At 37.4% G+C, this 20,864-nt stretch overlaps 1 pseudogene; it reads left to right on the top strand.

The window, feature by feature from the left end:
- The first annotated feature begins 5,477 nt into the window (after positions 1-5,477).
- Positions 5,478-9,350, top strand: LOC107804470 (putative glycosyltransferase At5g25310; annotated as a pseudogene).
- The last annotated feature ends 11,514 nt before the right edge of the window (positions 9,351-20,864 follow it).

Raw genomic sequence — 20,864 nt, 5'->3', positions numbered from 1 at the left:
AAATCATAGAATTGAGCTGGAGCGCCAACTGGCTGGCCTCTGCCTGGATGACCTCCACCTCTAGGAAGGCCCCTACCCACCTGTCTTCCACCGTTTGGTTGTCGGGCAACTGGTGGAGCAACTGGTCCGATAATCATAGAGTGCGTGATTATTTGGAGCAACTGGTGGAGCAACGTCCTCGCCCCTACCACGAGCTGCCTCGGCCTTTAGCAACTGGGGGAATAGCTCTTCCCTGGTCTGGAACCTCATTAGAGCGTGTTCTCACCATCTGTGAGAGAATAAGAGAAGGATATTTAGTACTACATTAATTGCACGATGGAATATGAAGAAAGGTAGTTTCCTAATACCCTATAGCCTCTCGAAGATAAGTACAGACGTCTCCGTACCGATCTGCAAGACTCTATTAGGTCTGCTCATAACTTGTGAGACCTACGTGAACCTAGTGCTCTGATACCATGTTGTCACGACCCAATTTCACCTATAGGTCGTGATGGCGCCCAACACTACAGCTAGGTAAGCCAACAAATAAATTAAACATATATCAATTATTTTCAGAATAATTTTCTAAATAATTTTATTATTTTTCTAAAAATATTAAAGAAATTTGAAAAGATACTGATTAACTTAAATCCAAGAAAATAATACAATTCCAAATTCTACCAATGTGTGTGCCACGACCTGGTGTTACAAGTGTATGAGCATCTAGTAGATTATACAAAACTATAAATACTGTCTGAAATAAAAATAGACAGAATAAAAATGCAAGAAGAGGCACTAGTAGCTACAGAACGGCTCAGAAAGGAAGCTCGCCACTACACCGCTGGATAACGTGGATGTGCGATGTTTCAGATCCTGCACAAAAAGTGCAGCAAGTGTAGCATGAGTACGTAAACAACGTATACCTAGTAAGTATCAAACCTAATCTCGAAGTGTTAGAGACGAGATGGTCGACTTTGACACTCACTAAGGGTCAACAATATTAAATAGAATAAAATAAAATTTATTTAACTCAGCATGATTCACAAAATCAACAATAATTTTATTTAATCAGCAGAAATAATTAAATTCTTTCAAATTCAATAATTCTCAATATATTAATTATATTCCTTCAATTCCAATAAATTTTTAATTTATCAATTAGCTTTACAAGCTGCAATAAACGATCAAAGTATCGTGTAATTATTATTATTAGGCACGATTTCTGTCGAGGTTATATGACCCGATCCAGAGTATCGTGTACACTGCCGAGGGACGTGCGGCGTGATCCATAGATGCATCTATCCTGCCGAGGCATTCGGCCCGCTCCACAAAAAAAGAGGACATTTTCTTATGTACCTCCGGAAGGAGAGTATATTTATTATAAGATAAATTCGAGAGGAAGAACAATTTCTCTTAACAATTAATTAATTTAAACAGAAAATCAAGCATATGAGATTTTCATCCTTTAATATGTTTTATCTAACAATTCACAATATATATATATATATATATATATATATATATATATATATATATATATATATATATCAAATAATATTAATTAAACAAAGAATACAATTTACACAAGTAATTCATGCTTTGAGTCCTAAACTACCCGAACTTTAGCATTAATAGTAGCTATGCACGGATTCTCGTCACCTCGTGCGTACGTAGCCCCCACAATTAGCAACAATTATTACTTTAATTACCTATGGGGTAATTTCCCCTTCACAAGATTAGACAAGAGACTTATCTTGTCTTGCTCCAATTTAATCCACTAGTAAGCCTTTTCCTCGATTATCCAACTTTGATTGGCTCGAATCTAACCAAACATAAGTCGATACAGTCACCAAAAATTATAGAATCAATTTCATAAGAAAATACTATATTTTCAATAAAAATTCTGAAATTAATTAAACATTCGTCTGTGGGGTCCACGTATTGGAATCCGACGAAAGTTATGAAATCTGACAACCCGTTCAGTTACGAGTCCAACCATACCAGTTTCACTCAAATCCGAATCCGAATCGATACCGAAATCTCAAAAATTCATTTCTATGATATTTCAAAAAAATTCCAAATTTCAATCTCAAAACACTAACTAAATGGTGAAAATAATGATATATTCGTGTATATTGACCAAATCCGAGTTAGAATCACTTACCCCAAATGTCTTTCCTTGAAAATCTATCAAAAATCGCCTTTGCTCAAGCTCCAATTTGTCAAAAAAGGCTAATGGGACGAATGTCCTCCTTTATAATTCTGCCCAGGCAGCCCTCGATCCTCGGCCTCGATCATGGCCTCGATCCTCGGCCTCGATCGTGGCTTCGATCATGGCCCTCGAGCCTTTGCCTTCGATCATGACCCCCAAACCCTGCCTTCGATCATGACCCTCGATCATAGCCCAGAATTTCCAGCATAAGAGAAAAATTACAGCAGCTATTTTAAGTCCAACTTTTGATCCGTTAACCATTTGAAACTCACCCGAGGCCCTCGGGACCTCAATCAAATATACCAACAAGTCCTAAAACATCATACGAACTTATTTGAAATCTCAAATCACATAAAACGACGCTAAAACCACGAATCATGCTCCAATTCAAGCTTAATGAAACTTAAAATTTTCAACTTCTACATTCGATGTCGAAACCTATCAAATCAAGTCCGATTGACCACAAATTTTGCACACAAGTCATAAATGATATAACGGAGCTATAAAAATTTTCAAAAGTGGATTCCGACTCCGATATCAAAAAGTCAACTCCCCGGTCAAACTTCCAAACTTAAATTCCTATTTTAGCCATTTCAAGCCTAATTTAACTACAGACTTCCAAATAAAATTTCGAACACGCTCCTAAGTCCAAAATCCTCATATAGAACTGTTGGAAAAAAAATTCTATTCCGGGGTCATTTTCTCAAAATATTGACCGAAGTCAATTTTGGCCTTTTAAAGCCAACTTAAGGAATCAAGTGTTCCGATTTTAACCCGAACACTTTCAAATCCCGAATCAACCCTCCCCGTAAGTCATAAATCAATAAAAGCACATACGAGAGGTTTTATTTTAGGGAACGAAGTTCTAAAAGTTAAAATGACCGGTTGGGTCATTACAATATGTTGATCCCAAATCTAACCCAATGAAAGTACTTAAGTTTTGTAAGAATATCTTATGAAATTTTTTGTTATTTTTATGCCTTAATATCGAACAAACAAGTAAAATAATTACTTTTATCACGACGGGTTGGCCTGTAATTCCTATAAAATTTAATAAGTGAAAATTTAAGTTTTAAAATGACTATTGTTAAGTCAATAATTTACAATAATAAACTAATATATAAAAATATACAGAGTTGTCATTTGTTAGAATATTTGTAAAAAGAAAAATAATTAACAATAACTCATTTAGAATATATTTCATCTTCTATTATTTCATCCTTATTATTTCAAGTTTGCATACGTCAATAGAAAAATATTTATTGATTATATGTTATTTTACAATTATTGAGTAAATTTTATACATTTATAGATGATGTTTGCAAGTCAAAAATTATTGAGTGTAGCTTTAAATATTATATAAAAATTTTAAAAAATAAAATTTTAATTAATTTTAAAATCCTAAATACTAAAACATTTAACATGGAATGTATTATAATTATGGTACTAACTTCAAAAAAGTAAATAATTTATTTAAAGTAAAATCTTAATTGATTCAAAATTTAAAATATTAGAATTTTTTATCTAATTCAAATAAAGAGTTATTTAATAACTAAAACTATAGTTGATTTAAAAATTGTAATATTAAATAATAATTAAATATCGTGAACAAAATTTGTATCTAAAAATATAAAATAATTAATAAAAGAGATAAATCAATATTAAACTAACATTGAAATACTTATCAAATGCTCATTCCTAATGTCTATATATGTTGAATAAAGGGAAAAAATTTACAAACAAATTGTTTGAATGGTATAAGGTCAACTTAATTAATTACTCGTTTAAGTAAAATATCAAAATAAAAAAAGTGACTACTACCTTAAGTCATAATGTTAACTACACACGTTTATAAGACAAAAAGGTTTTGGTGAGATTAATCTACATAATTAAAATAAGGAAAAATTTACTAATAAGTCAAATATTAGTTAATTTTAAAGTCCTATATATTAGGAAGTTAATTAAATGACTATTCCTAAATAGTAGGGAACTAATTAAATGAACATTCCTAAATATTAGGAAAATAATTGAATGACTATTTTGTCTAGTGTAAACTTTAATTTTGAAGGGTAAAAAAGGCGAACGACATTTCGCTAAGGGTCTTCGTGCTTTAATATAGTATAGATAGATTAAATAGTATTAGTAATACTAAATAATAAGGGTAAATTAAATCTTGCTGAACTAAACGACTTCAGTTTCTTTTTAGGAAATCTTATATTCCTGAAACTTGAAGATGAGCCTTGACGTAACTGGTAAAATTACTGACATGTGACTAGGAGGTCACGAGTTCGAACAATGAAAATAACCTCTTACAAAAATATAGAATAAGACTACGTATAATACACCATTGTGGTCCGACTTATTCCCGGGCCATAGCGGGTGCTCAATTAGGGCTGCTTATCGAGCGGATTGGGCGGTTAATTACTCTTAACAGTTATCGGCTTTTAAATGTATTAATCCGCTAGCCACCCGATAAGATATCGGGCGGATTGGTATCGGTTTAGCTCTTATCGGGCGGTTATTGGGCGGTTTATCGGCCTAATTCAATCGATATTGCATGTATTAATTGTTTGTTTACCGCCTAGCATACAAATTCAGAATAGAAAATTATACATTGAGTCCAGACATACATGTCTGTTAACGCCTACATAAGAATGATGTAGTGTGTCATGTGTTGTAGAGTGAAAAAAGATGTGGCACAATACTGCTGTTCTTCTATTAAACATAGACAACATGCATTAGTTTTAAAAAACAAAAGCAGAGGTGAACCATAGACATCAACTTAAACAATCTTGTTGTAGGGTGGGAGAATAAGCTAAGCTAAGCCAAACCTGGGATCTTCTGATGCATAGTACGTAAGGGTTCTGATTATTTAGGAATTAGGCGCTAGAACTTAGAGATAGAGTACTATATATATATATATATATATATATATATATATATATATATATATATATATATATATATATATATATATTTTAACGGGTTAACGGATTATCCGTTAAGAAAATTAAATAATCCTCCCCCAAACCGATAAGCCGTTAATAAAAAAATTTTATTCCGTTCCCCGTCCATTAAACCATTAACCCGATACCAATAAGTCATTAAATTTCGATTTCGATTCTGTTTTCGATTTCGGTTTGATTTTGAGCACCCTTGTGTCAATGGAGTCGGTGCACCTGCACTTTATTTCATGTTTATTTATAAAAGGAAAGTCCAAGCGGACAACTGGCGCTAACCACTAAAAATAACATATAAATATGGAAACAGTCACCTATTATGTCGCATACTGTGTCCATTTTTTCTCTTTTCCCTTCGCATTTCACCTTTCCTTTTCGCTTCTCTTTCCTTCTGTTTCTTTCTTTTTTCCTTCTTTTTTCACATCACAATTCCTTCTATCCAAAACTTCAATTTCCTTCTTTCGAAAATTAGCGTTGTTTGGTCTGCTGCCGTTTATGATCGTAAATCAAAAGGTACGTATATATTAACATTACTCTGTATATATTGAGTTTTTATTATTTACCCTTTAATTGAAAATTTCAATTATTATTCAGAATCGAATTCCTGGGGCTTTTACTTCTTTTCCTTTTTACCTCAAAGAGACGATATTTTTACAAGATTCCAATGGATTTTAAGAAGCTTCGTAGCATTAATCTGGTAGAAAATTCAAATTTAAGAAGCTAGAGGTGTGCCTATGGACTCTTGGCTTTTATATTTTAATCCTTTTATTTGATTATATGTATTGAACCATGAGCCGAGGGTATATCGGAAACATGCTATCTACTTTACCAGGTCGGGTTAAGGCATGTGTACACAGAACGCTCTCCAAAATCAACTTGTGTGATTTCGCTGGGTTGTTGTTGTTGTATTGACCCGTGTGAGTACCTCATCTAAAAGCTTAAGTTATAATAGGACACTCTTATTTACTTAATTACTCACTCCTTTAAGAAAGAAATGAAGATTTTTGATATTTTTTGGTTTTAAATGTGTCATAATATTTATGTGGATATAAAAACTTGTAATTAAGTGTACTTCAGGTTAAATTATTTTCAAATTTAGAAATGTGTTATTCTTTCTTGAATGGACTAATAAATAAATAATGTCAATCTTTTTGGAACGGAAAGAGTACATCTTTGAAAATTAGTTTTTATTTGTGCCTTGTGAATGGTTGGTTCACTAGATTATTGTCTTTGCCCATAGTTGAAAATATGTTATATTTCACCTTCTATATCGTGTAGTATCCCGCATTTTTTGTTTCAACTTAACAATTTCTTTCACAGATCTCCGTGTTTGAGCCTTGGACATGTTGGAGGTATTGGATGGCTGTTTTAGGCTGCTTAAGGGACTGAAAATGGATCTGCAAATGTAGCTCTTATTTTAGCAACAAGATCAGATTTTTTGTAGAGGCAGGAGTTTTTGTCTGCTGAAGAAGATGAGGAAATTGTTGCGGCCAATACTGGTTGTTCTGTTGTTCAGAATTGACTGGAAGAAGCTCTTCTTCATTGGTGCTATTCTGACACTGTTTAGGGTTGTGGTTCAAATTTCTACACTTCCTCATCCTCAGACTGAATGGAGTCTCTTTCCATCATTAGAAGTTTCATCTTACCGAAATTCAAATCATGAAAAGAAATTGAGGGAACTTCCGGCGAGTCCAGATAACCAGTTCAATATTAGTCAGCATGCCCCCCTAGTTGTTTCACTCAACTCTACTTATGGATTAAGTCAAAGAATGCGAGTTCTGGAAAAACGAGAGCAAGTTTCAAAACAGAGGAAACGTAGGAAGCATGTGAGTGCAGGAGAAAAATCTATTCCCCCTCCTTCACCTGTTAGAAATGTGTCCAATAACCTGCTGGTAATTTTTCTTTTGTGTTATATTCCTTAGAAATATTACTGGTAAATTAGTTTATCCTTCTTATATCTTGATCTTTATACTGTAATTGATATTCCAGAGATACATAGCATCGTTGACTCCGGATGAGGCACTTGCATATGCCAAAAGAGAGATTGAGAATGCCCCACTAGTTTAGAGATGATCAGGGCTTGCATACTCTTCTGTTCAGGAATGTATCTGCCTTTAAGAGGTATTTGATTATAATTTTAGATAGCTTCTTTTCTTGGTTATGATGATATCCTTCGATATGATGTTACTGAGTGATTGTGTTTTGTTTTTGTTTGCTGGAATATTTACTCAGATATGACATATTTCTGTTTGTGATTCTAAAATTGAGTAATTAACAATCCCCACTGTCAATAAGCTTAACAATCATAACATCATTATGGTTTCGTGTTTTGCAAGGTCTAGTTGTTAAAGCAGTAGCTGACGTGTCATTAATGAAGAATCTTATACGGAAACCAAGAAATTGAAGTTTTCATGAATTTCAACCTGTAGGTCATAGCAGAAGCTAGAATATTGGTTAGAGTAGTTAAATGAACATATCGTATATATTAGCAATTCAAAAGTCTCTCTACCCACTATTATATAACTGCTTGGGCCAAGTCTTGTGAGATACAGTTGTAAATGTTATTATGACTTCAGATTGTGCTTTTTGTACATTGACTGGCAACCATTGGCTATTGAAGCTTTCTCTATTAAGCTTATCTTTGTAATCTGTTTCTACGTTTTCAAAGTTAGTTTTTTTCTTTAAACACAATTAGGTTGACATTCCAGGAGTTATGAGTTGATGGAGCTTATACTCAAAGTTTACATTTACAAAGAAGGGAAAAGGCCTATTTTTTCATCAACCTTATCTTAGAGGAATTTATTCATCCGAAGGATGGTTCATGAAGCTGATGGAAAAAGTCGCCATTTTGTGACACGGGACCCAGAAAAAGCTCACCTATTCTATCTTCCATATAGTGCACGTCAGTTACAAAGGGTACTATACGTGCCTAACTCACATAACCTTAAGCCATTATCGGTATTCCTGCGGGATTACGTGAACATGCTAGCTGTGAAGTATCCTTTCTGGAACCGGACACGTGGGTCAAATCACTTCCTTGTTGCTTGCCATGATTGGGTATGTATGCATATCAATATCGTCTCTGCGCTACAGTTCTTTCATGAGCATTCATCTTTGGACCTAAGCTTTTAAATTTGCTTTCTAAGGCTGGGGAGTTGGATTTAGTTTAATAAAAGAAGCTAGAAATTTAAAATTTTTAAAATATGGAACAAGTTGATTAAACAATATGACTGACATACAATAGAACAAAAGAGCTTAGGATAGAACTCATAGAAGTAAACGTGTCAAAGTTCAACATGATTTTTCTTAAAGTGTTGGAACTTTTCTGTTTAACGAGTATTTTATGTCTTCTAACCACCCTATGTTTTAAAATATTCTTACAGGGACCTTACACGCTAAAGGATCATGAGGAGCTAAGTAGAAACACTATAAAAGCTCTCTGCAATGCAGATATATCTGAAGGAATATTTTATAATGGGAAGGATGTTTCCCTTCCGGAAACCATCATAAGGAATCCCAGGAGGCCGCTTAGAAACGTTGGTGGAAAAAGAGTGTCACAACGCCCGATTCTTGCCTTTTTTGCTGGAAATATGCACGGTCCGGTCCGTCCCAGACTTCTTAAGTATTGAAGGGACAAAGATGAATCCATAAAAATTTATGGGCCTTTACCCCATAGAGTCTCAAGAGTTACGTCTTATTCCGAACACATGAAATCAAGCAAGTTCTGCCTTTGTCCGATGGGTTACGAAGTTAACAGCCCGAGGATTGTCAAGGCGATATATTATGAGTGTGTTCCAGTTATCATTGCTGATAATTTTGCCCTTCCATTTGACGAAGTTCTTGAGTGGAGGGCTTTTTCTGTGGTTGTTGCTGAGGATATTCCTAGGCTGAAGGAGATTTTATTGAGTATACCTCTGAGACGCTACCAGGCCATGCAAAATAATGTCAAGATGTTGCAGAAGCATTTTCTTTGGAACTCAACACCGACTAGGTATGATCTGTTCCATATGATTTTGCATTCAATTTGGTTTAGCAGGCTCAACCAGCTTCAAGTGTAACAGATATCCCAATTCCCTTGAGTTCTAGTTGTTCCAACTTGACGGTGTATTGGATTTCGGTTTATGACCTTAAGAGCTCATCAATTCGGATGTTGATATGCAAAACTTTTCAAGAGTTGCAGCTGGTTCAGTTGTTCAGTTCCCTTGATTTGTGCACTTGAAATGATATCAGGTGCTGAATGCTTCTGCTACTTAGAAAAACAGAACTAGCAGCCTAGGAAAGGCTCCTATTTTATAAAGGAATTTAGACAGGGGAAGAACCTCCGTTCCACGAGTCAATGTGGCAAACCTGATGACAGAAACCATTTTTGTACTTTGACAAAAAGGAGTTGCTTGCAAAATACTAACTCAGATAATGGTAGTTCATGTCCCAAGTCACAAACCGGGCAGGTTTTAGTTGAAGAAAAGAAAGGCGGTTGAAACTTTTGTCCAGATGTTAATGATCTCTCTTTGCAGAACAATGCAAGACAAGAAGGAATATTCCATTGATATTCAAATGGAGGTACAATTACAGTGAATCCAGGGAAATGAACGGCAAGGAAATGGAACTAAGCTATGCTGATGTTGGCATGGTGACGTGTATCTCGACAATCTTTAGTAAAGGGTTACTTTGAGAAAGAAAGAAGAACAAGGTAGAGAGAATGGAGGAGAAAGAAAGGGAGAAAAGAAGAGAAGTAGAGGAAGAAGAAGAAATTGAAGAAAGAAGAAAGATCAAGATAATGGATAATTTCTCACATTCGACGATACTCTTGAGCTGATAGTTTGGAGTAGATGAGTGCGACTGAGAGTGAGCTGAACTTTGACAGTTACTGCTCAAGTACAGGCTAACTTTCTCCGTGTGACTTCTAAGTTCTAACTAATATAGATCATAACAATTTGGAGTTCATTTTGTGTGTTAATACATATGCATCTGGGATGATGCATAAAAGATTAATTGAGTTCAATTTTCAGAAGAGTATTGCTCTCAGATATAAGGTTGTTGTGACATATCTTGTATATCAGATAGCAGATTTGTGTTGCTGAATATTCTTCTCAGAAATAAAGTGGCGAGTTCAAGATTCCAGTTGATGTTTGTATTAACATAATATTGAGTACTCGTACAATTTGAAATGTACTTAAGATAACATTGAAGATATATGTATTCCACAGGGGAAGATATTTAATCTTCTACACTGGAATATGAAGAGTGTATTATCAGTGAATAACGAAAATGAGCATTTTTCTTTTTTGCTTTTTCGGTATCAGAAACTCACTGGCTTGACTAATCCAGATTCATACAGAATATGGGGGGAGGGGGGTTAAAGTGCTTCCGAACAACAGATTCCCCATTCTCACGGCTCGAACCCGAGAATATTCTTAAGACATGAAGATCAAGGTGATTGCTATCTTTCAGCCTTTCTCTAGACACATCAATCGCTTTCTTCACTTCCTGAGATGTCTAGTTTTCATAGAAGCGTAGGATGTTGGAGTATTTTCACTTTTAGCTCGTGCCAGAAACTATTTACATCTGGTAGCCGAAAAAGTGTATAAAACTTGTATAATTTTTGTATATAACATACATAATGTATATATATACAAAAAATATATATAAAAACAATATACAAATTTTATATATATTTTTGACTATTATTTTTACGGCGGCTATACAGTGTCATTTTTCCTTACTCTTATTAGGCCTATGAATTAGTAAAATCTATTAGCAGGATCATTCATCCTTTTGTTCTCTTGTTTTTATTCCACTAGTTTTCTTGAACAATCATAGGAAATATTGTCTATTCTATTGTTAAGAATTTGTTTTCTTTGATTGGGTGGTGGTAGAAAAATGATTTATTATACCCTATGCAAAAATTCTGCTGTAATTCTGGAGGTTTTTTAGCTACTGTAGTAGAAATAGCTATTTTTAGAACCCCATATTTAAAGAATAGCCAAAGTTTGTAAATTTTTTATAGTATAGCCTCCTTAGAATCAACTTCAAACATGTGGCCTAAAGTTGAAATCGTGGGTCTAAAGTTCGGCTCTACCAAAGCCTAAACTTGAGTTGAATGAAGTTCAAATTCATACCTAAGATCTTAAGTTAGGTTTTGGCAAGAGGCCAACTTCAGACCCCGAAGGTTTGAATTTGGAATTTGGGTTTTCAAATATCAACTTTCAAGGGGAAAAGCCCAATTTCATACCCAACAGTTTGAAGGGCGAAGTGCACCAGTAGCCACTTTTAAGTATGATATTTAAATTATATTCACAATTTATAATATATTTAAAGATTAGTCAATTCGTGCAAACTTAAGGACTAAGTCCTAAATTTTTTAGCTGCTAATTGAAATTCAGGACTCAATATCTGTCACGACCCAAAATCCTTGAAAGTTCGTGATGGCGTCAGACACTACTGTCAGTCAAGCCAACACCAATAATTAGTAAATTCCTATTTTAATATTTCTGAAATCGTAAATTTCCTTCAATTAAAAAAATAAATAATGAACTTCACAGAGTAAATAATAATATTTTTCGCAAATTTCAATACTGAATAATCCCATAATCATCCCAGAACCCGGTGTCACAAGAGCATGAGAATTTACTAGGGAAGAAAGTAAAATACAATAACTGTCCGGAATACAAATTTGGACAGAAAAGAAAATACAAAAACTCTCAAAGAGACTCTGCTGGCTGCGGATCGTCTCACAAGATGCAGCTCACCTAAGTCCCTGTTTCAACCACAGTGCTACGCTCACAAGGCCACTAGTCATACATGTACATGTACAACAAAATGTACGGCAAGTGTAGTATGAGTACGAAAATAACGCGTACCCAGTAAGTATCCCGTCTAACCTCGAAGAAGTAGTGACGAGAGGTCGACTTCGACACTTACTAGTGGTCCAATAATATCAGGTACAGTAAAGAAGTGAATAAATATGAAACCGAGTAAATGTATGAAATAAACATGTATAAAATACGTGGTATAATTCTACTCTTTACAATTTTACTCAAGCTCTCAACTAGCAGGTTCCCTCCGTAACCGGAGCATATATATATAGAGATAGTGGATCTCATCAAAGAGGTTGTCATAATTCAAATCAGGGAAAAACTTCAGATACATTGGCCTCTTGCCAAATATTACGCACGATTCCACGAGGATAATATATAAAGGAAATGCCGAAGCGTACGGCCCGATCCAACATAAAAGTAAATTGTGCACTGCCGAGGGTCGAACGACGCGAACCATAGATGCATCTATTAACCTGCCGAGGCGAACAGCGCGCTCCCATGAGAGTATGGTACATAAATCGCTCCCTCTCAAGGCAAACAATAAACATAAATCAATAACAATATCAACAAGGCATGATGTGAGCCTAAAACTACCCGTACGTAGGCATAGGTAGTAGCTACGTACGAACTTTCGTCACCTCGTGCGTATGTAGCCCCTACAAATAGAAACACACAATAATTTAGTTCACCTATGAGGTTAATTCTCTCTTACAAGATTAGAAAAGAGACTTACCTCGCTCCGTAGTTCCATAACCGACTTCCGACAACTCAAACCAACGCCCCTCGCTCCAAAACTAGTCAAATAAGATGCAACCCAATCAAAATATGTTTTAATACTCAAAAGTAATCAATTTACAACAATTTCCAACTCCGCTCGAAAAGTCGATAAAAGCACCCTCGGACCCATGTGTCCGGATTCCGAAAATTTTTGAAGATAACCATTACCCATAGACTCACGAACTCAAATATATAATTTATTTCCAATTTTATGTCTAAATTTCGTGGTAAAAATTTAAAATACCAAGTTCTAGGTCTTTCTTCAAAATCTAAAATTTCTACTAGTTTTCATATCTAAATCCGTATATAAACCTTGTATTTAGCTTGCAATAGGTTGAAATCACTTACCTTGATGTAGATGATGAAGATGGAGCTCCAAAATCGCTCCAATACCGGCTCCCATGGAGGAAATGAAGTGCAAATGAGCCAAAACCTCGATTTTAAAAGAACACTGCCCAGGTCTTTCCCCTTCGCGATCGCGGAAATCCACTTGCGATCACGAAGGCCAAGCAACAGCTGCCTAAAAGATTCCCTTTCGTGAACGCGATGCCCAGAACGCGATCGCATTGCTTAGCCCCTTCCACTTTCGCGATCGTGAACATCGCTATGCGATCGCATAGAACATCCTTCACCAAACGGGCCAGCCCCATTAACATAGTGAGTTCGCGATTGCCCCGACGCGAACGCGAATAACCTCCCGCTCGACCCTCCGCGAACGCTAACCATTATACGCGATCGCGTAGAGTAACAATCCCACCAGTCCACTTAACCTTTCGCGATCGCGGCCCTTTCTTCACGATCTCGGAAGAGGAAACCAGATGCCCAGAAACCAGCAATTCCTCAAAGTCCAATATTCGTCCGAACTCGATTCGAGACACACCCGAGGCCCTCGGGACCTCAACAAATTATACCAACACGTCCTAAAACACATTACGAACTTAGTCGGGCCTTCAAATCACATCAAATAACATCGAAATAATGGATCTCAATTCAAGCTTTATGAACTTTAAAATTTCAATCTTCTACATTCGATGCCAAAACCTATCAAATCACATCTGATTGACCTCAAATTTTGCACACAAGTCACATATGATATTACGGACCTACTCCAACTTTCGAAATCGGAATCCGACCCCGATATCAAAAAGTCCACTTCCGGTCAAACTTCTCAAAAACCTTCAAATTTCTAACTTTCGCCAAATGGCCCCAAAATGGCCTACGGACCTCCGAATCCACTTTCGGACGCCCTCTTAATACCAAAATCACTATATGGAGCTATTCCCTGACTCAAAATCCCAAACGGACACCGATAACATTGAAATGCACTTCAACCCAAATTTATGAAATTCTTCCAAAATGCCAACTTCTATAATAGACGCCGAAACGCTCCCGGGTCATCCAAAACCTGATCCGAACACACGCCCAAATCCAAAATCATCATACAAACCTGTTGGAACCTTCAGATCTCGATTCCGAGGTCATTTACTCAAAAATCACCCTTTAGTCAATTCCTCAAACTTGAAACTTCCGAAATTAGAATTTTCTTTCCAAATCAACTCCGAACTTCCTGAAATTAAATTCCGACCACGCGTGCATGTCATAATACCTGAAGTGAAGCTGCTCAGGGTCTCAAACCATTGAATGATGCGCTAGAGCTCAAAACGACCGGTCGGGTCGTTACATTCTCTCTTACTTAAACATACGTTCGTCCACAAACGTGCTAAGAGTTGCTCTGTAGTTGTCTGAAATTGTTGGTTAATACCTCGTGCACCTAACCGTGCTACCGCAACTCAGTTGAGCACACTAGCTCGAGCTAATCTGAAGATTTTCCCTTTTACTTAGCCAAATATGCCTTAGAGCTCTATTCCAACATACGGAATTCTCTGCCAGGCCTGCTTCTATCATACGAACACCGTATCAATCTCTATATGATGTACCAATACATGATTGCATACCTTTGCTGAATCCACACTATGCACTGCGTAACTTACATAACCATAATAACATCCTCTGACAACAATAACAGAAATTTCACGAATCCGATGCTCACAATGCACCTCATGACATATATAAGTCTTGTTCTGACTCCTGCAATACCACAACGATAGAAAAGATGTATAGAAATTCGTAACCAACTGCCGAGTCAACAAATCATCGAGTCTCTCCTCTCGACTAGAACCATCACCCCATTATGAACCAAATAATGGTATTTGCTCTTTAATATACTGCATACAATCCGATCGTACTGATCCTAGATCCGCTAATCTCGTCTCACCCAGTATAAGCTGCTCAGGCCATAAGCCACCTCAGACAGGACCAAAATCTCATATGATGCCATAAGCTACCAGCTTGAATGAGATACATAAGGAAAACCAGATCTAGAAAGGACTACTCAACCCACGTAACTAATTAAACTACCGCAATGGCGTTATGAACCTTCCTCAGAAAAAGAGAAAAAAAATACACAAGAATAGATATAGGGGAAACTGTACTCAATATCACACTATTGCGGCGTGCAACCCGATCCAAACAACATACCCGCGGCGGCATGCCACCCGATCCACACATAAAGTCTATATAAGGAGATACTTACCGAGCTAGAATGCTCATCACTACAAAATACCTGAATACCGCCACAAGCACGCAAAGTGCATAATACCATCCCTGGGGAGACAGATAGCGACATACGCTACAAAACTCAAGCACGTCTAAGGTGCGATATATGATCTGCATCTCTAGAGCCATCCTACTCACATAACCTCATCGCTATGTGGAACCTCAACACATATGAAATTAACAAGTCGATTCACAACTCACACATCACAATATAGTATTTCATGAAGTAGACAGCGACGAATTAACATCCAACGTCCGAATACTCCTCCACAAGGAGCGCTATGCTGAAATGAACACCTTCGGCCCGAAATAGAGCCCACATTCATATCTAGATCCACCTACGGACCTCAAGCCAATTCGGATCGCACCGTACTAGTCTAATAACCTTTCAAGGGCTCATAATAACTCCCCCCTCCCCCCCCCCTTTTTTTCATAACACACAAGAACAACCATCATATCCGGAACAAACCTCCACAGTCCACAACCAAATGAACCGAGCGCCCTCCAGGCATAAATTCTCACAAGTTCCAATCTTCGGTCAATCAAGTGACTACATGTCACACTTATACAATCTTCCCGTGAGACGTGCTCCCACGACCTTCCGCATCAGATAACAAGTCTGCACATCCATACCACCGGCCTCACAAATACTATAAAGCAAATCAAAAATCTGAAATCATTACTCAAAGCCTCTTACACAGGACACCGATCTCAGGTGACGCTAAAGACAATACCAACTTACCCTAACCACCTAAATCCTTTCCCTCTCATCCAAGCTCTTGACATTCTTGTCGACACAAAACTGCAACCTTGATCTTCAACTTCCGAATCCCATGCCGATCACTGCACTTAATCATGCCAATACGCAAGAGTACAAGAATTTCATCTTCACTTCCAAACTACTAATAGGGTAAACACTTCATCACATATAAACCTTTTACTTGACTCATTCCAAGAGAACCATCGCAATGCACAACTGAATCCTCATATCCGCAGAAAATACAACCTCATGTCGTAATCTAAACTGTCATAACTCTTCCGGAAATCCCTCTACACAATAAAGCCATACAAATCGAATACCTCCCAAATCAACCAAGTTGTGGTGGAGCTCAAGCCCAAGTGTACAACCACAAACTACATGTATAACTTCACGCTGGAGAAACTGGTCGCTGCCATAACCGTGCTGATTCAACCATTACCAACCGAGCCACTTTTTCTAATTTACTCGTGACTTGCCCTATAAATAATAATAGCTCCATTCAAAACATCATGAACCCAAATCCGTACTTATCCTGAGTGACCTTATTTCACGAGACTACGTTGTCTCCAAAACCCATGAACCATCTCATACCCTCCTTATGCGCATATTCGCATCTTCAACTGGTACACCCATCCTGAAAATCCCTCTATGAATCCGAAGTTATTTCCTCCCATTCCTCTAATGCCACACCACAGACCGAAGATAACGTAGAACACTCTAAGCCACTTTTCATAATCCACTGCAAAAGCTCAATACTTAACCATACTAGTGGCTCGAAATTCTTAGGCACCGTACTTTGAATCTTTGAACCCACTAGAACCATTGTTGAGAGTTACCCACTCTGACTTGACCCCGAATATAATCAAACCCCAAGGCTCTGCTAGCAGATGAACACCCTCTCGAAGAAGCAACCGGTTGAATTCCTTTGTTTATACATCACATCCACACGAAGCATAGATTCTGAGTCTACCCAAGACCTGAACATGAACCAATAAGGCCAAAGATAGCACACATTCCTCAAATCCTTTGCTCAAGTTACCACTGATGTTTTCTTTGCTTAGTTGTAATAACCCATCAATACACTGATAACCAGAAACCGCACAAGTTGACAACTACACAATCCAATCATAGACGGCAAGGATCTCCCACTTAGCTTGAAGCTACAATTACATAACCCTAGGACCCGCCAAGGTTCCTCCTTCCCTATTGACATCAGCTAAAAGTCTAACAACGCATTCTAACATCGAAGTCAAGTTGTATCGAAATAAAATCCATGGTCCTAGTCACTACCCATCACGGTTCCCAAAGTGCTCTAAGCTTCCCTCAAGGCGTGTGGCTATCCTACCACAGAACCCATATGCTATTGTGCCACTCTCCCACTTTGGTCAAACCCTCTCCTATAAGCAACTACGCGACTTCTACTTTTCACAGTTGACCTCCTAAAAATTTAACCACCGCAAGACACTTCCCACATGTCCTTCCTTGTACTTCGCTGCCCAATTATTGCTCCAAACCGAATCTATTTCTGTAACATACGATCACATGAGTCGCCACCAACTCTAAAACCTCTTACAAGATCATCTTTCTCGATCCATCAATACAAGAAGTACCAGTTCGATTCCGAAATCGCTACACTCCATTATCTCTGACAATCGCATCCCAGGCACAATTTCACAACACCCTGCCCCGAAGGCAAATTTAAGAAGGCCATAACACCAACGAACCTTAACGCATTTAACAAGGCGATGACACCACATCACAATTGAGAACTCTACCACACTCGAATATGCCAAGTGTTGTTACTCCGTCAACCCAAACCTGAACATTCATAGTCCGATTGACTTTCCTTCGCCGAAAATAAAATATTGGATCTCTGAATCATGCACTGAGTAAACCTCCTTCCAAGTCATTCACTACTTCGATGCGTAGACAAACATCCTACCATTACACGAACACGGTACGATAGCAACGCACGAATCGTCACAACAATCAATTCCAAACCTCAAAACCTTAGGTAATACTGATACTGAGCTACAATGACAGAATGACCTTCTGCAAGGCGAAGACAATAGCCCAATCAAATACGCAGGGAGAAACATCCTACACTACATCTGTAGTACCATTAAAATTCTTCGATTCCCAATTTATAACAAGCGCTTCATGTTGCATAAGACTGAATAGGAAGGGAATGAAGGCATACGCCTCAAAGGAATCGAACCGCATGATGAGGAATCAAGAAGGGAAGTGCTCCTAACAGTCCTGTAGCCTCTCGAAGATAAGCATAAACGTCTTTGTACCGATCCGCAAGACTCTACTATACTCGCTCATGACTTGTGAGACCTAAGTGAACCTAGTGCTCTGATACCATGTTGTCACGACCCAAAATCTTTGGAAGGTCGTGATAGCGTCGGACACTACTATCAGGCAAGCCAACACCAATAATTAGTAAATTCTCATTTTAATATTTATGAAATCGTAAATTTTCTTCAATTAAAAAAAATAAATAATGAACTTCACAGAGTAAATAATAATGTTTTTCGCAAATTTCAATACTGAATAATCCTATAATCATCCCAGAACCTGGTGTCACAAGAGCATGAGCATTTACTAGGGAACAAAATAAAATACAATAACTGTCCAGAATACAAATTTGGACAGAAAAGAAAATACAAACACTCTGAAGGAGACTCTGCTGGCTGCGGATCATCTCACAAGATGCAACTCACCTAAGTCCCCGTATCAACCACGCCGCTATGCTCACAAGGCCACTAGCCATACATGTACATGTACAACAAAATGTACAGCAAGTGTAGTATGAGTACGAAAACAATACGTACCCAGTAAATATCCCGTCTAACCTCGAAGAAGTAGTGACGAGAGGTCGACTTCGACACTTACTAGTGGTCCAATAATATCAGGTACAGTAAAGAAGTGAATAAATATGAAACTGAGTAAATGTATGAAATAAACATGTACAAAATATGTGGTATAATTTCCCTCTTTACAATTTTATTCAAGCTCTCAACTAGCAGGTTCCCTCCATAACCGGAGCATATATATAGAGATAGTGGATCTCATCAAAGAGGTTGTTATAATTCAAATCAGGGAAAAACCTCAGATACACTGGCCTCTTGCCAAATATTATGCACGATTCCACGAGGATAATATATATAGGAAATGCCGAAGCGTACGGCCCGATCCAACATAAAAGTTAGTCGAGCCTTCAGATCACATCAAATAACATCGAAATAATGGATCGCAACTCAATTCAAGCTTTATGAACTTTAAAATTTCAAACTTCTACATTCGATGCTGAAACCAATAAAATCGCGTCCGATTGACCTCAAATTTTGCACACAAGTCACATTTGATATTACGGACCTACTCCAACTTCCGGAATCGGAATCCGACCCCTATATCAAAAAGTCCACTTCCGGTGAAACTTCTCAAAATCCTTCAAATTTCTAACTTTCGCCAAATGACCCCAAAATGGCCAACGGACCTCTGAATCCACTTCCGGACGGGCTCCCAATACCATAATAACTATACGGAGCTATTCCCAGACTCGAAATTCCAAACGGACACCGATAACATTGAAATGCACTTCAACCCAAATTTATGAAATTCTTCCAAAATACCAACTTCCATAATAGGCACCGAAACGCTCCCGGGTCATCCAAAACCTGATCCGGACACATGCCCAAATCCAAAATCATCATACGAACCTGTTGGAACCTTCATATCTCGATTCAGAGGTCGTTTACTCAAAAATCACCCATTAGTCAATTCCTCCAACTTGAAACTTCCGAAATTAAAATTTTCTTTCCAAATCAACTCTGAACTTCCCGAAATTAAATTCCTACCATGCGTGCTAGTCATAATACTTGAATTGAAGTTGCTCGGGGTCTCAAACCATTAAATGATGCGCTAGAGCTCAAAACGACCGGTCGGGTCGTTACAATATCCTAATATTTTAAGCTGTTAATTTGTATTCAGAACTAAGTATCCTGAATTTCTGAACTACTAATTTAAAATTCAAGACTAAGTGTCCTGGATGTATGAATTTCTAATTTAAAATTCAGGACATAGTTCAAATTTTTAGACACATTTTTCGAACTTTAGAATATGATGTTTAAAATTCAGGACGTTGTTGTAACGACCCGACCCGTCGTTTTGAGAGTAATAGCCCCGATCCCCTATTTACTGCTTCTTCCATATCTATTTCTGCTATTGTGACTTGCCGGGAGGTTTTTTTTTCGTATTTGGAGTGATTTAGAACACTTAGTCCCAAACGAAAGCTTAAGTCTTAGGATTTTGACCGTAGCGAAACTGTGTAAAGACGACTATGGAATGGAGTTTCGTCAGTTCCGTTAGCTCCGTTGGGTGATTTTGGATTTAGGAGCGTGTCCGGATTGTGATTTTGAGGTCCGTAGCTTATTTATGCTTGAAATGGCGAAAGTCAAATTTTTGGAGTTTTGGGCCGGTAGTGGAATTTTTGATATCGGGGTCGGTTTACGATTCCAAAAGTTGGAGTAGTTCCATAATGTTGAATATGACTTGTGTGAAAAATGTGGGGTCAATTAGACGTGGTTTGATTGGTTTCGGCATCGGTTGTCGAATTTGGAAGTTTCAGGTACTTTAAATTTGAATCGGAGGATGATTTGTGATTTTACCGTTAGTTGATGTGATTTGAGGGCTCGACTAAGTTCGTATGGTATTTTAGGATTGGTTGGTATGTATGG

This window comes from Nicotiana tabacum, chromosome 15 (assembly GCF_000715075.1).
Source record: "Nicotiana tabacum cultivar K326 chromosome 15, ASM71507v2, whole genome shotgun sequence".
NCBI lineage: Eukaryota > Viridiplantae > Streptophyta > Magnoliopsida > Solanales > Solanaceae > Nicotiana > Nicotiana tabacum.
The sequence above is the reverse complement of the archived record's forward strand: the minus strand, read 5'-3'. Positions and strand labels throughout refer to the sequence as shown.